This window comes from Ornithodoros turicata, chromosome 1 (genome assembly GCF_037126465.1).
Source record: "Ornithodoros turicata isolate Travis chromosome 1, ASM3712646v1, whole genome shotgun sequence".
Lineage (NCBI taxonomy): Eukaryota > Metazoa > Arthropoda > Arachnida > Ixodida > Argasidae > Ornithodoros > Ornithodoros turicata.
This window is the reverse complement of record NC_088201.1, coordinates 43,028,624-43,043,414: the sequence shown is the minus strand read 5'-3', so window position 1 is coordinate 43,043,414 and position 14,791 is coordinate 43,028,624. Positions and strand designations below refer to the sequence as shown.

The following is a 14,791-nucleotide window of genomic DNA, read 5'->3' as shown; positions in this document are numbered from 1 at the left end:
GTACCATCTCAAATTTCTGCATTCGAAGTCTGCCCTCTCTTGTTTGCCTTCACGTCTGTCTTCTGCCTGTCTTCACCACAGAGACATCCGAAATCGAAACCGGTCGAAAGAGCCTGTGGCGGTCATCATGGAAATCGAAAATATATGATACGGTTGTGCAACGTTGCGGATTTCAATCGCTTTAAACTCCGAACGACTACTTTGGGTCCTCCACTGTCAATAAGGAATAAGAAGCCGGCATGTCAGCGATGTCACCGAAACTAACTCGAGTACTATGACTGCATTTAATGAGAAACTGCTTACCGCAGACGTATGTCTCATAGCATCCCCACAGAGTCACAATTCAGGTAAGTGCCTTGGAATGCTCATCATTGACAGGTCCCAATTGCAATCAATTTGTGTACGTGACAGGCGACAACGAATTGATATATTGAAGCGCCTGTTATTAGAATTATTTTAGTCTTTATTCGTGCACACCGCATTTGCGTGCGTACGAATTCACTTAGTCGCATTCACCTGCAGCCATAGGGACATACGAGGTCGCATGCAGAGAAATATTGTCTGTGAAAACTACGGACGCGCAGCACTCAGAAAATACAGCACTGTTTGCATTACGCACGAATGCATGATTACAAAAAGATATTACTACAAGTAGTCTGTGGTAAAGGCCTTAAGTTGGCAACTTAGGGGACCAGTAAGGCGCACCCCATAATTTTTTACAGCGGCAGCTGTGAATGCCATACTTCGCTTTCACGCGTCCGCCTCGACGTTGACACAAAACCCTCCTCCCTCGTCCTCTCTGCGTTCGTGCGTGTGGTGTGGTCTCCCTCTTCTTCTGTTTCTGGAACGTGTTGTCTAGACGACCAAATTATCTAGTCAGGATGGGATGGGACGTCCCATGGCCGACCTGCACAAGCTGCTTCCAAAGAACGGCGCCGAGCCAAGCAACGAGAATGGATGCAGTGAGCACGGTTGAATCCTACGTTTGATGACATCGGTGAAATCTGCGGCGTCCGATTACACAGTAGACACTTGGTTGCCACAGTCCACTTATCACCCAGAGCAACAAAGACACAGGTCCTACATAGTTTCCGCACTTACAGTACATCGACACAAACCAGTTATTCCGCTGGGTGATTTCAACGCGGATGCTAATAAGACCACATTCCCAACCGAGCTCGTCAACCAGATGACATTTTATCTGTGTAACAAACTGACAGAACCAGCCACCAACTACAATTCCTGCATCGACCTGGTCCTCGAGAATCGAACATTGGTGCAAGAAGGAACTCTCACGACGCATTTCTCAGATCACAAAGCTCTTAACGTCACGCTACGTGAGGAACAATTAAATAAAATACACTCAGTAGAAACTCTGTAGTGACCCCTCAGCAGCTACCACACCTCAGCAGCTACCACACCTCAGCAGCTACCACTGCTAGTTCGTGTTAAAACCAAGCGTTAACCGTCCCTCAATTATTTTTATTTTTTAAGTTGCAGCGTCTACTGCAACAAGCTTCAGCAAGAGAACTATAAGGGGCCAACCGTATGGAACACTTTTACCAACTGAATGCCAGCAGAACGTGAACGGAACATTTACGTTCCGGCCTGCAAAAACCCACTCAAGAAGAAGAACTGGCACTAGCCCTTGTACGCCGCTTCACGATGGCAACCTCAACGAGAAGATTCTGCTCGATGTGGTTGCAACACTTCCGTTCCTATCAGTGGTGTAGCCACGGGGGCGCTAGGGGGGGCTCGAGCCCCCCCCCCCCCTACCTGCCACGGACCGACCCACACAAATCGTGCAAATCCGAGAACATAATATATGGGGGGGGGACCAGTGTGACGATCGCGAAAGTTCTTGCAGTTCATGGCGTCTATCTAAGAAGCACACTTGAATGGTTTTCAAAGTATAAGCTTTTCAAAATACTTCCAATCTTGTGACACCACCTCATTGGTCATGACAGCCTATACATGTAATCGTACTGTGAACGTCCAAATAAACTATTTTCGTTCCTTTTTTTAATCCTGTTTGCAGTGTGCACAAGTATGTGTGTGTTGTCGACACAGGATCAGCGGGGGGGGGGGGGGCGAGTTTTCGTATCAAGCCCCCCCTACCTTGGAGGTCTGGCTACGCCACTGGTTCCGTTCCGTTCACACTCAGCTCAGGCTCGTCGGCGGTCCGCTGGAGCAGTTCGGTCGGCAAATGCTGCTCCATGAGTTTCCCGCCTAAATGCAGGTGACCTACAGCCAGACATGTACAAGATACTCAAAAATGTATTTAAGATAAGATAATAATTACTAACGTTAGAATGTAATTAAGATAGAGTATAAATACATGAAAATTAAAGTAATTAAGATAGAGTACAAAATACTTCAAAAGGTATTTGAAATACAATTAAGATACTATTCACCCTTGAACACAAAAAGTCACCGGTCACTGGTCAATGCGGCAAGTCGCCGCTATGGCACATGGATCACCTAAACCCCGCGCACTGCGTTAGCCGCCGCTGTGTGATAGGAGTTATCTAAACACAAGTCCGATGATGAACACAAGATGACGAAGAGATACCACATAACTTCACTAAGTATATGTGACCCAGAACAAAGAAAACTTTTAGCGTGTCCCTGCTCGGCCAGGTCAGAATCCGGCGTCACCGCGTCGGGGACTCGGGGCACACATAATAGAACCCTCACTGGCCAAGGATTAGTACAAACGGGGCATGATCTCTAAATGGAAACTTCCAAGAAGGGCCAACGTCCGGGTCTAGAGTCACTATCCGGGTCAAGTCCGAGGGACTCAGGAAATTTCCACTGAACAAGAAAGATAATGGAAAGACGAGACACAGAAAGTTTGAGAGGGATATCCAAAATATGTAATTAGAGTATTGAGTAGAAAATACCATAAAATGTATTTTAAATAGAGTACAAATACACAAAATAAAAAGTATTGAGTAGAGTACCAAAATACCGCAAACTGTATTTAAAATACAGTATTTTAAATACAATACTCCAAATACGTACAAGTCTGCCAGCGCGCGCCCACACACGAGGCTCTGTTCTGCACACCCTGTAGAAATCCTCTATTCTTTGAAAGAGCATGTAAGAGAATGGGAGGAGGAGTGTACTTGTGACGTGATCAATCCCTCTTGCAGGGTAAACATGCTGAGCATGACGGGCATGAGTGCGTGAGCTGAGAAGAAAGAAAAAGAAAAAAAAAATGCACAGGGAGCTGCCGGCGTCATGCAACGATATCTTGCCGGCCGGCCGAGGCCTCAGAGTTCTATTTCTTTTTCCTTTTTTTTTTTTGTAAGTTTGATTGTGGAGTGACAACACACCGCACTGTGAAAATCTTGTGCATCGTGGCTCCTTATGACCAGCTTGACGAATTAAGCAGGTTTTAGAACCAAGTTAAATGTCGCGTCCCTGGTCCATATGTGTTACGTCTCGTATTCCCTATTTGACTATTGCCCCCAGACCTGACACGTAATTATTGAAAGCAAGCGAAGTCGGCGCTGTGTTGATACAACTGTTCCTATCATGTGACCAGTGAAGTAACTCCGGAGACCACCTGCCAAGGCACGAGCAGCCTACTGTGCAATGAGTGCGCGTGCTTCTCATGACAGTGACGATATGTCTGTTACTTCATTCCTCCCCCCTACTCTGGTTGGTGACGACCCGGTGGAAGTCTGTTCCTGGTTGATCGTCGCAACACGTCGTCACCACCCGTCGAAGGCGTAGCAGAGTCATTGCATTCCCCTGGCTGTTGAGGAGCAGGAAGGGAGTTGGAGGAACCACTGGGATGTGCAGGTACCGCGGCGACGGTCTCCTGCCGCGCTTGATCGTCCGGTGGTACACGGCTTCTAAGCTGGCCGTGATGACGCATCTGATCACCATCGGAAGTCCCGACAGCGGCCACTCTGGATCCCTGCGGCCGACTCATCACCCCAGGTTTCCAGGTGTCTCATTGACCATAGTGCCTCATCCAAACGGGTTGACCGACGTGAAACTCCGGCTGACTGGGCTAACCGTCTCTTAAAGTATGTTCACTAGGGCCAGGCACCAGACTGTCCAAACGAGAGGGAACTTCCCTTCCCAGCAGCAACATCGCCGGCGTATTGCCGCACTTGAGGGGAGTCCTGCGATAGCTATGCAGGATCCTTGCTAGTCGCGTTGACAATGTCCCCTTCATATTCTTCTTTAGCCCTGTTTTAATAGTGCGCGCAGCCCGCTCGGCCAACCCATTTGACTGTGGGAGGTACGACGCCGATCGTAAGTGGACAACACCGTTACCGTTAGACCAGTGTTCGCGGTATACCAAATCGAGTGAACAGCGTCCGCAGTTCCTCGATCGTCCGGGCGCTTGAGGTAGTGTTCATGGGGATAACCTCTATCCCCTTGCCGTTCGAGTCCACGGCTATCACTAGCATCTATCCCTATATTGGCCCCGCAAAGTCGACGTGAACGCGACCGACTCCAGGACTCATTCGTCGCTGGCTAACTAGCTGGTGGTTGCGCAGGTGGCATCGAGGCTACTTATGCGCAAGGATTTCACGTCTTCGCTACGAACTCGATGTCTGCGTCCAAACCCGGCTACCAGAACAACGCCCGAGCCAGGGACTGCATTGCTGATATTCCCTGGTGCGTCTCATGCAGGAGTGGCATCATCATTTTCCGCGCAGCGTGCGGTACGACGACTCGGTGCCCCCAGTACAGAAGTTCCGGTTAGGGTACGAACGAACAGCCTTGTCTTCCTAAAGCAGAAATTTCGGCAAACCACCCTGGATCCAGCGCTGTACCTGAGTTAGCTCGAACTCGCTCGCAGTCATTTCGGCCAAATGCTTGGCGCACACCTGACCGTTGTCCAGGTACTCTGTGAGCAGCACTTACTCCGCAGCATCGTTGATTGAGCGTGCCTGGTCGTCCTCAGTCGGAGTAGATGGGTGGACCAACCGGCTCAAGAAGTCTCCTGGAATATTTTTATGTCCAGGCTTGTACTCCACGTCATATGAGTAGGCGCTCAACAACAAGGCCCACCGCTGGATACGCGCTGCTGCCGTCGGTGCAACCGGTTTAGCCGGATGAAACAGTCCAACCAGCGGTTTGTGGTCTGTTACCAGTGTAAATTTATGTCCAAGCAGGTACTGGCAAAACTTTGTTACGCATTAAAATAGAGCAAGATCATCCTTTTCGAGTTGGGAGTAATTATGCTCCGCTGCTGCTAGCGTATACGGGAACGAAATCCAATTGAACGGTCGATTCCGTCGATCCGGTGCGACAACACTGCCCCAATGCCGCTTTGGGATGCGTCGCCTTCTGGACGAACCAGTAGCTGTGGGTCGTAGTGAACCAGCAGGTCTGCCTTCCGGAGAGCTTCTTCACCTTGTGAAGGCTTGTTCTTGTTCGGCCTCCCAGCTCCAACCTCGGTCCTTCAACAGTTCGTACAGCGGGGCCAGTAGCGTAGCAACTCCGGGAAGGAAACGGTTATAGTCCATGAGAAGCCCGAGGAAAGATTTCAGTGCCGTGACCGTTGTCGGCCTGGGTACTTGCGCAATCGCAGCGATGTTTTCCTTGTTCGGGTGTAACCCATGTTCATCGATGATGTGTCCCAAATACTTAACTTGTGGCTGCCTGAACTTGCACTTGTCCCGGTTGACCTTCACACCATGCTCGCGGAATCACTGCAAGGCTTGCTGTAACAGCGTGCAGTCATTCCTCTTTTCCGCAATAATAACGTCGTCGAGGTACATTTGCACTCTAAGTAAGCCCTGCAGTATCGTTTCCATGCGCCATTGAAAAATCACTGGGGCGGAAGACACTCCGAACGGCAACCGGTTAAAACAAAAGAGTCGTTTGTGAGTACCGTGTGTACCGTGTGGCTACCGTTGACTACCGAGTGTTGACTACTTGGAGGCATCATCCAGCGGCATTTGATTGTAGGCGTCCTTCAAGTCTATTGTGCTGAACACCTCTCCTCCTCCCAAGGTGGCGAAGATGTCCTCGATCCGCGGAAGGGTGTAGAGCTCGGTATGACAAGCGGCATTCAAGGTAACCTTAAAGTCTGCAACAAGACGAATGCTGCCATTCCGCTTGACTACGGGCACCAACTGCGCAGCCCACTCAGAGAAAGCCACTGGAGAAAGTACCCCCACACGAACCAAGCGGGCTGCTCGGTGACCTTATCCCGCAGCGCATAGGGAATTGAACGTGCCTTACAAAATTTCGGAACTGCTCCTTCTTTCAGATGAAAGTGCGCTGGAGGGCCCTTCAGAAGACCCAGTCCTGGCTGGAACAACTCGGTGAATTCCTCCAGGCACTGCTTTATCGTATTGTCTTCCGTGTTGCCTTTCGTGTCGAGGTTGCAATGTAGGGGCTTCCCTTCTCTCCAGGATGTGTTCCGCACAGGAACTCAGAGCCTGTTGAAAGCAAACATGAGGTCTCGTCTGCAGGGGTTCGGTCCGGAACAGTTCAGCACTGCGAGAACTGCCTTCACCGTATGACCACCGAACGACACGTTGAAGCATAACTCGCCCTGAATAAGCAGCTTCCTGAGGAAACAGGACAGCTTCAAGTCTGACGTGGAAAGTTTCGGCCACCTGTCCGTGTACTGCAAGTAGGTCGGGAAAGTCACGATGGATACCGGTGCGCATGTGTCCAACTGCATGCTCAGAGGCAGGCCATCACAGTTAAAGGCCCTCCACAACGGCTCACAGTGGGCTGTAGCGCCCTGCCGGTTCTTCCTTCCTGGCCCAATGTCCTGTCTTGTTGCACCGCCGGCATACTCGTGGACTCGTGTCTGATTAATTACAAGAAGACTCAAAACCCCAACACAGAAACAAGGCACGCGCAGCTTACTGTGCTTCTCATGGCAGTGACGATATGTCCGTTTCTGCAACCAGTTTATTTATTTACAGTCGACCTTCGATTTATGAACGGTTATCGTATTTCGAAAAATCGTTCATAAACCGAGAGTTGGAAGGAGCGGAAGACTGCGGAAGACTGCGAAAGCACTAGAACGATAGGAAATGCATTGTGACGTGCGATTCAGTTTATTTTTGGAAATACCTTGCAATATAGCGCTCTACACCATCGTTTCTCCTGCGTTGCTTAGGAGCGACATTAGTAATCTCGCGCTTGACGCGTCGTTCGTATCCACGGAAGTACTGTATTGCACACTCAGTACCCTGAACTCGTTTTATTGCATTGTGCTTTAGTCCGTTCCGTGCTATGTGGCTTACAATGCTTTTGCCCCACCATCATGTAATGCCCGAAAGGGCCCTCGACAAAACCCTTCCCCTTGTTTTCCCACTCTGTTTATGAACCATCGATTTCCGAACAGTGACCGGATGTTTCGGGAACGAAGTTTGAAGACTCCGCCCTTTCTGACCTCAATTTATGAACGGGGTAAGTACAATGGTCCAGGACCAACAGCAGGTCAATTTATTACACAAGCGCTTTATTACGAACAACGACGGGAGAAGGGGGAGCCAGTCCTGACACGCTTAGAAAGGTCAATCGAGGTCTACAAAGTATAAACGTACTGCATCCCATGTCCCCTGTCAGAGGGCAAAGAAAGAAAATTAACCGCCAATTTACCACGAATTATGTTCCACAAATAATGTATGGTCCATCCTTGAGCGGCACGGACGGGGCAAGCAGCTGCGGCTTTAGCGCTGAACTTTAAAATTAACGCATACTGATGCAACAGGTGATGATCACAGGTGCAAAACAGATGCACTGAATTCTATTTTGTCGGGTCTGGACTCTACATCCTCTGGAATATTATTCTCCGTACTATAATCAGGTACAGTCCGGGTAAGATTCACTCAGAAAATGCGAGCGGCAATGAAGGCGTCAGCAGATGATCTAAACAGGGTGTGGGTAGGGAGTTGTGCGATTGCGGGGAATAAGGAAATGGTGAAGATTTGACGAGTGATAAAACGATTTGCTCAGACGCCATAGCCGAGACACAGTTCGCTTTGTCGGTAGATTGTATAGACCTATCCGGTTTCTCAGCCTACACTCTTAAAATGAGGTGCTGGTGGTGGTGGTGATGATGGAACTGCTTGCTGTAGTCCTCTTAAAAATGAACTTCAAAACATAGCACGCTCCTATAGCCAACCATCACCCCGAGTGAAATCGTTCTTTCCACTGACCAGGGCCGGTGCTAGGGGTGTGCGGGGCCTGAGGCAAAGGCACATCGCGGGGCCTATCTAAAAAAAAAGTATTCCCTGGTTGAGGGCTTCGTGCGCGGGGCCCATGGCGGTCGCCTTAATCCCCCCCCCCCCCCATTATCGCCGGCCCTGCCATTGACTTGCTGGAAACGGGGGGGGGGGCGTGCTCAATTTTTGTGGCATTATGCATTTCATAATTCAATGGCATACACAAAAATGGTTGATGCCCTCAGTTTTCATCAAATCAAGGAAGATATAACGTTGTCATCCGGGTTGATGGTGGGCTATGAGCGTGATATGCGGTGAAGCGCTGTTTTTAGAATGTAGGTACGCTGGTATGATATGAGTACGCAGAAAAGAAGCTGGTTCCACGGTTGTTTACACCTGCTAAATCCTGCCTCACGTACCATTAGAATATCCCCATGGCAACGCAGTAATTTACATGAACACAATAGGTGAATGAAGTCAATATCAATGCAAAAAATGAGTGCCGGATATTGTTACAATATCACCCGCAAAACTGTGTTACGGCAATAATTTTGTCACACACAGCGTGAACCGCAAAACACAGCGATGGATTCCGAATTTGATACACTGACACTCCATGAGAGCATGATGCATAATTTAATTGTTGCTCTTGTTGATACGGTACGAGTATGAAGCTATGTGCTCGAACATGCCACCTTTTCCTCGTATCCCGCAAGTGGACTTTTTTATTTCCTGTACGCCCTGTGCAGTGGCACTGATATTACCCAATATTGTCGATTTTACTGACGTTACCCGACGCACGACAAAATTACGTTCTTAGCACATATTACGCACACACATTTTACATCGAAGCCTGCACGGACAACAAATTACTTCCTCAAGGGTGACGAGGCCGCCAACTTAAAGAACAAAGCTTCAATTTAGTCCTTTTGCAGTTCTTTTTTATGGTTTTCATCATCATCATCGTCATCCTTTTTAACGGTCCAATATTAAGCGACGCTTTCTCGTAAGCACTTTTGTAAGGGGAAAAAAATAATATTAAGCTCCTTGCGACAAGGGCACATAGGTTGCTGTAGAGTTCATTCATGCTTGCGTAAGGCATCTGAGAGGGATATTTTCGCTCGACATAGCAACCAGAATTATTCAGGACCTTGAAACTGGTTGCGCAATGAGCCTTTGAAATGATAATCAGGGGAGGATCGCGGAGGCACGATCAGGTGACAACTTACTGGGCTACGTTTAGACGGAGACCATCAAAATAGGTTATTGCCTCCGTGTGGAAGACTAGACAGACAGACGGGTAGACGATGGGTTTATTGGAACGAGTGCAAACGGAATGAATGAGGTGTAAGGCGTGTGCGTGGGAGGCAGGTGAAGATCGTTGTCCTCTTCATAGAGATTCAACAACTTGCCGCCCCAGGAGTTGGTTGATCGAATGACTGTTGAACTTCAGCATACTCGATCTTGTACAGGTACTGTATTGGTCTGCGTATGGTTGTACGATTGGCAGTGCGCAAGACACAGACTCTAACTTTACCGTCTGAACTAGGGAATATTTCCTCTATGACCCCCATCTGCCACTGCAGTTTAGTTCTGTCGGGATCTTTGACGAGCACGACGTCCCCGACTTTTACGTCGGAAGCTTGCAAGCCCTTAGAGTGGTATGCTGATCTTAGCTCGGTGGGGTACTCCTTGTGCCACCTCTGCCAGACTTGCGCAAGATGTTCGTTTTGCTTCCTCCATGTGGTCTTCAGCAGATTGATGGACTGTTCAGCATCTTGTAATATATCTGTGGAGGGCACGACCATGTGAGATGACGAAGGGGCTGTTAATCGTCATCCCATTATCATAAAAGGAGTCAGTGGTATTGGGTTCCCTGTCTCCGTTGTAGATGAATGTGAGAGGTCTGGAATTTATCATTGCCTCAACTTCGGCCAGTAACGTTTGCGTTTCTCCGAACTGCAGTATTTTCCTTGACAAGGTCTTGCAAAGTGCAGACTTAACGGATCTTATGAGGCGTTCGTAAAAACCTCCCCACCAGGGTGCCCGTTCAGCTATGAACTTCCACTGGATTGCATTTCTAGAGGAGAAGTCTTGAATTAGCTGTTCCTTGAGGATTTTCCTTGCACAATTGAGTTCTTTTGCCACATACTTGAACGTCTTCGCGTTATCGGAGTATATTGTATGACACATTCCTCTGCGTGCAAGGAACCTGCGGAGAGCCTGTAGGAATTCAGGAGCTCACATGTTTTGACATAGCTTGATATGCACTGCTCGTGTTGTGGCACATGTGAATAAGGCGATCTATCCTTTGATGTACGAGTGTCGCGTTTTACGTAGTGTTAGCGGTCCCGCAAAGTCTATGCCGACCACTTGAAATGGAAGACACATGGTGACACGCTTAGCTGGGATCTGTCCATCGGCCTGTGTCATATGTCTGGAGTTGAATTTCCTGCATGTCCTATACACTCCCTTATGGCGTGCTTGATCAGTTGCCGAGCGCGGAAAATCCAGAATCATACTCTCAAGTGCACAAGTGTGTCGCGCACACCTGCGTGCATGACTTGTCCATGGGAGACGTCGACCATGAGTTTGGCGTAATGTGATCCTGTCGGAAGGATTATGGGATGACGTTCTGCGAACGATAGCTGATTCGCGCGCATGCGTCCCCCAACTCTCGTCATACCGTCCTCATCCAAGAAGGCATCACCAGAATTTAGGGACACCTCCTTTGATGCAGGTTTTGCCTGATAGCAGAAGCACATGTAAGAAAACCAACTTGAAAGAAAAGTATGAGGTGAGGGGGAAGGAAGGTGGAAAGAGGCGTGGGCAGACGAGAACGCGAACTTGTACATCAGATATCGCGCGCGAAGCCATGATATCAGCAGCAATTGCCTAACGCAGAATGAAAACGTGATGAATCAGCTCTGATAACTTTTGCCAAGCTTTTCTTTGCTGTACTGCTGCTCAGAATTCTGGGTTGCTACTCGTAGCGTGTAGAACGGGATGACTGGCACTTGATAGGCTGGTCAATATCCATTTTTGTTCTCTCTGTGGGGAATGGGGATGCCGTCGACGATGAGAAATGTGCGTCCTGGGGCGACTTCTAAGGGAACTGTGCCGGTGTATGTGACAGCGTCGGAGGAAAACCTCGGAAATTATCCTTCATTATGATAAAAAGGATTATACTCTATACGAAGACGAATTCAGTAACTGCACGTCACTTTGTTACTTGCACCTTGTTACTCCGTTATCACTGTATCATACACTTCAGTTTGTTCGTGGCCCATTGCACGTGGAACATTATGTGAGGATGACGAAGGAAGGATGAAAATACAAGAAAGAACTACAGCGTCTGGAGCAATCCAGTAAACGACAGGAAGTCCATGGACAGGTGAAGAACCCGACGATGTAGCACAGGATCTTCATAGGGGCCAATGAGTGCAGCTAATGTGGGCGGCCTCTTGCTGATACGGGCAAGCTCATCACACAATATCCGCCTTTGCGGGCAGTAGAGTGAACATTCCATAAGAATGTGCTGGGCGGTGGCCACGACACGACAGGTGGAACAGAGGCCCGTGTCACAGCATCTGATCACGCACTTGAATTGCGGGGTGAAAGGCACATTGAGCCGAAGTCTACGCAGGAGGGAAGTAAAATGGCGTAATAGACGGGCAGGGAAAGAAAACGACGAATTTGGGTCTACCGAATGCCTGAGAGATTGAGCCGTGATGTCCTGGCGCCATTGCTGCAGAGCCAAGGACATTTCAATGCCTAATTCCAAATTTTGCGTGTTACAGTCTCTTCCCGCCACCATCGAGAAGGTTTGTCGGTTACCAACACCCTCCCCTAAACAAATAAAAATAAACAAACAAACAAGCGAAAGAGTGTTTATTTTCAGAAAATCAGAGGAACAGGTGGCAGCAGAGTCACGTTCGACACAAAAAGGGATTGGTAAACCAGCACCTCCTAGATAGCGTCGGGCCCGCGCGCTTACGTCACCTATGAAGGCCTGTCCTGCTTTGCGATCTGCCTCGAGCTTTCTTCTCGTTCGCTCTTTCATTTACTTCATAGCAGCATCCACAACAGTAACATCGGGCCTTCCTGTGTGACGCAGGGCGCTGGCCTTCTCCTCATGTTGGAGGTGTTGGGTAAACTCTGCTCATATAAGTCCGAGAAACCGAGAAAAAGGAATCACAAACTGTGGTGATAAGGTGGTAGGGAGCAAATATATATCAAAGTTTCCTTCCATCGCACCAAGTGTAGAGTCGCGCAAACCTCCGTGATGTTTCCCGCAGATAATCGCCAATTCTTCTGGAATTTTTGCGGATGTCTAATTCGCTTTATTGTGAACATGATAGAAAATTTTTGCAAACCGTTCATAACGTGGCTTGCCTGAACCCGTTCAGTGGATAAGATTCTGAGTCTTACATAACTGCTAATTGGCACCGACAACCATGATAACCTTACAAACGGCCTGCTAAAACTGATTTTATGCGCTTGCTATTGATAACGTGAAATAAGAGACTTCAACTAGCAAGCAACGAGAGTCCTCGCAGTCCCATTGTAATATGCGAGAAGCGGTAAAGAAAAACACGGATGGAAGTACAAGTTTTCTCACCCGTCGGAAGCACTGTAATGCTTAATCAGCAGTCTCCGTGGGATGTGCATGACTTGATATGACAGTTTGATTAAAATGCATGGGAGCCTTGTGAGTACGAACAAGAGCGCATTGTTAAGGATGAACGAATAAAATTTAAAAAGAGAAACAAGAATTTCGACCCCACGCGCCCTGCTGCTGTAAAGATAGCGGGGGGGGGGGGGATATATTTATGAGACGAAAAGGAAAAAATACGGGGGAAAGGTCAGCCAAATGGGACGTCGGCTTGCTATTCCGGAAATAAATAAATAAAGAAAGTTAAGGAATAAGAAATAAATAAATAGAAAAGAAAAGAAAGAAAGAAATAGGAAGGAATAATAAATAAATAAATAAAGAAAATTAAGACATAAGAAATAAATAAACAGAAAAGGAATTAGGAAATAAAGGATAAACTGACAAATGATGAAAGAAGGATGAGGTAGATTAAAGACAAAGATGACAACAACAAAAAAAGATGACTAACAAACGGTGAACGAATGATGAGATGGATCACAGATGATGACTTTAAAAGGAAAGCATGAGGTTAATGTGTTGAGGGTGAGAGTGGGACACAGAACAATGAGGTTGCACGACTGAGTTCACAGGTTAGCGGTTAAAGATGCTCTGTGTGCTGTTGTTCTGCAATGTTAACACCTTGGCATTCTGCAAAGCGGGGACTTCCTATAACGGTGTAGTAGGTTCGGATGCAATGAAAAGTGGTCTACCCTTCACATACTAGTCATGTTATGTCATAGTGCCCAATAACAGGCAATCCAGGAAGAAAATTGTGACGCTCTTGCCTTGCCGTAATCTCAAAACGGATTACCGGTTGCGGTTACCGATATCAATGGGTGCGTCAATATCGGTAACCGCAGCGAACTTGGTGATGGAATCAATTGAAGAAAGGGCCCTGCAATCCCCCGATATTAAACCGAAAACATTCTTACGGTACGTAGACGATTGCTTCTGTATTTTGAAGAATTCCGATGTTGACGAGTTTTTTGGCACGCCTAAACCGCACCGAGCCATCCATCCAGTTTACCGTGGAACTCGAGAGGGACAACGTTTTGCCTTTTCTCGATGTACTCGTAAAGAGAGAAGGAATTGACCTAAAGTTCACCGTGTACAGGAAGCCCACTCATACGGGACGATATCTAAGGTTTGATTCCAATCACCCTACGTGTCACAAGGCTTCGGTGGTTTCGTTCCTTCTTTCGAGAGCTAAGAAGATTTGTTTGTCGGAGAAAGACAGGACAAAAGAAGAAGCAGCAATCACTTCCGATTTAAAAAAGAACGGATACACAAGTAGCTTTGTTCAGAGAGTCGCCCGTCGTCAAGCTCGCGGTCTCTGAAACCGACCACATCCAACTGACGACCAGCTCTGCCAGACTAGACGAATCACCATGCCATATGTGAAGGGAATCAGCGAGTCTCTGACACGTATACTAGCGAAGGAAGGAATACGTGTGTCTCACAAACCCGTCTCAACAATCGGACACTATATACCGCGGCCGAAAGATCGCCCACCGAAAGAAAAAGCACAAGGTGTAGTCTATAAAATTCCATGCACCAAATGCAGCGCATCATATATCGGCGAGAAAGAACTTCCCCGAAAGGCTACGGCAACATAAGAATGATGTACGGAAGTCGGACATCGAACGAATCACTCTCGCTGAACACTGTCAAGTTCGAGACCATCCTACCGACTTTCAAAACGCCTGCATCATCGACCTTGAGGGTAATCAGATCAAAAGAATGTTTGTAGAGTCCTGGCATATACAATCCACACCTGGAAACCTTAACCGATCTGTTGGAGCGTTACCCAGCGTATACGTCAGCTGCATCCGTCACGTGACTGAAAAACAATCCGGCGAATCACGAAATTCGAACCACGGCAAGAACGCTGCTGCAAACGGCCACTACAGTCACCCCTGAGGAAGGAGCCGAACTGGCTCCGAAACGTCGGGTATCCCCGTCCTGTACCTTGGTT

General features: G+C 48.0%; 1 long non-coding RNA gene and 1 pseudogene across 1 annotated transcript in view; both read right to left on the bottom strand.

Moving 5' to 3' along the window:
- LOC135378111 (uncharacterized) overlaps positions 1 to 14,791 on the bottom strand; it is a 149,337-nt gene that overhangs the window by 42,352 nt on the left and 92,194 nt on the right. The gene's annotated exons all lie outside the window — the stretch shown is intronic.
- LOC135378364 (uncharacterized) lies at positions 3,957 to 6,772 on the bottom strand (annotated as a pseudogene).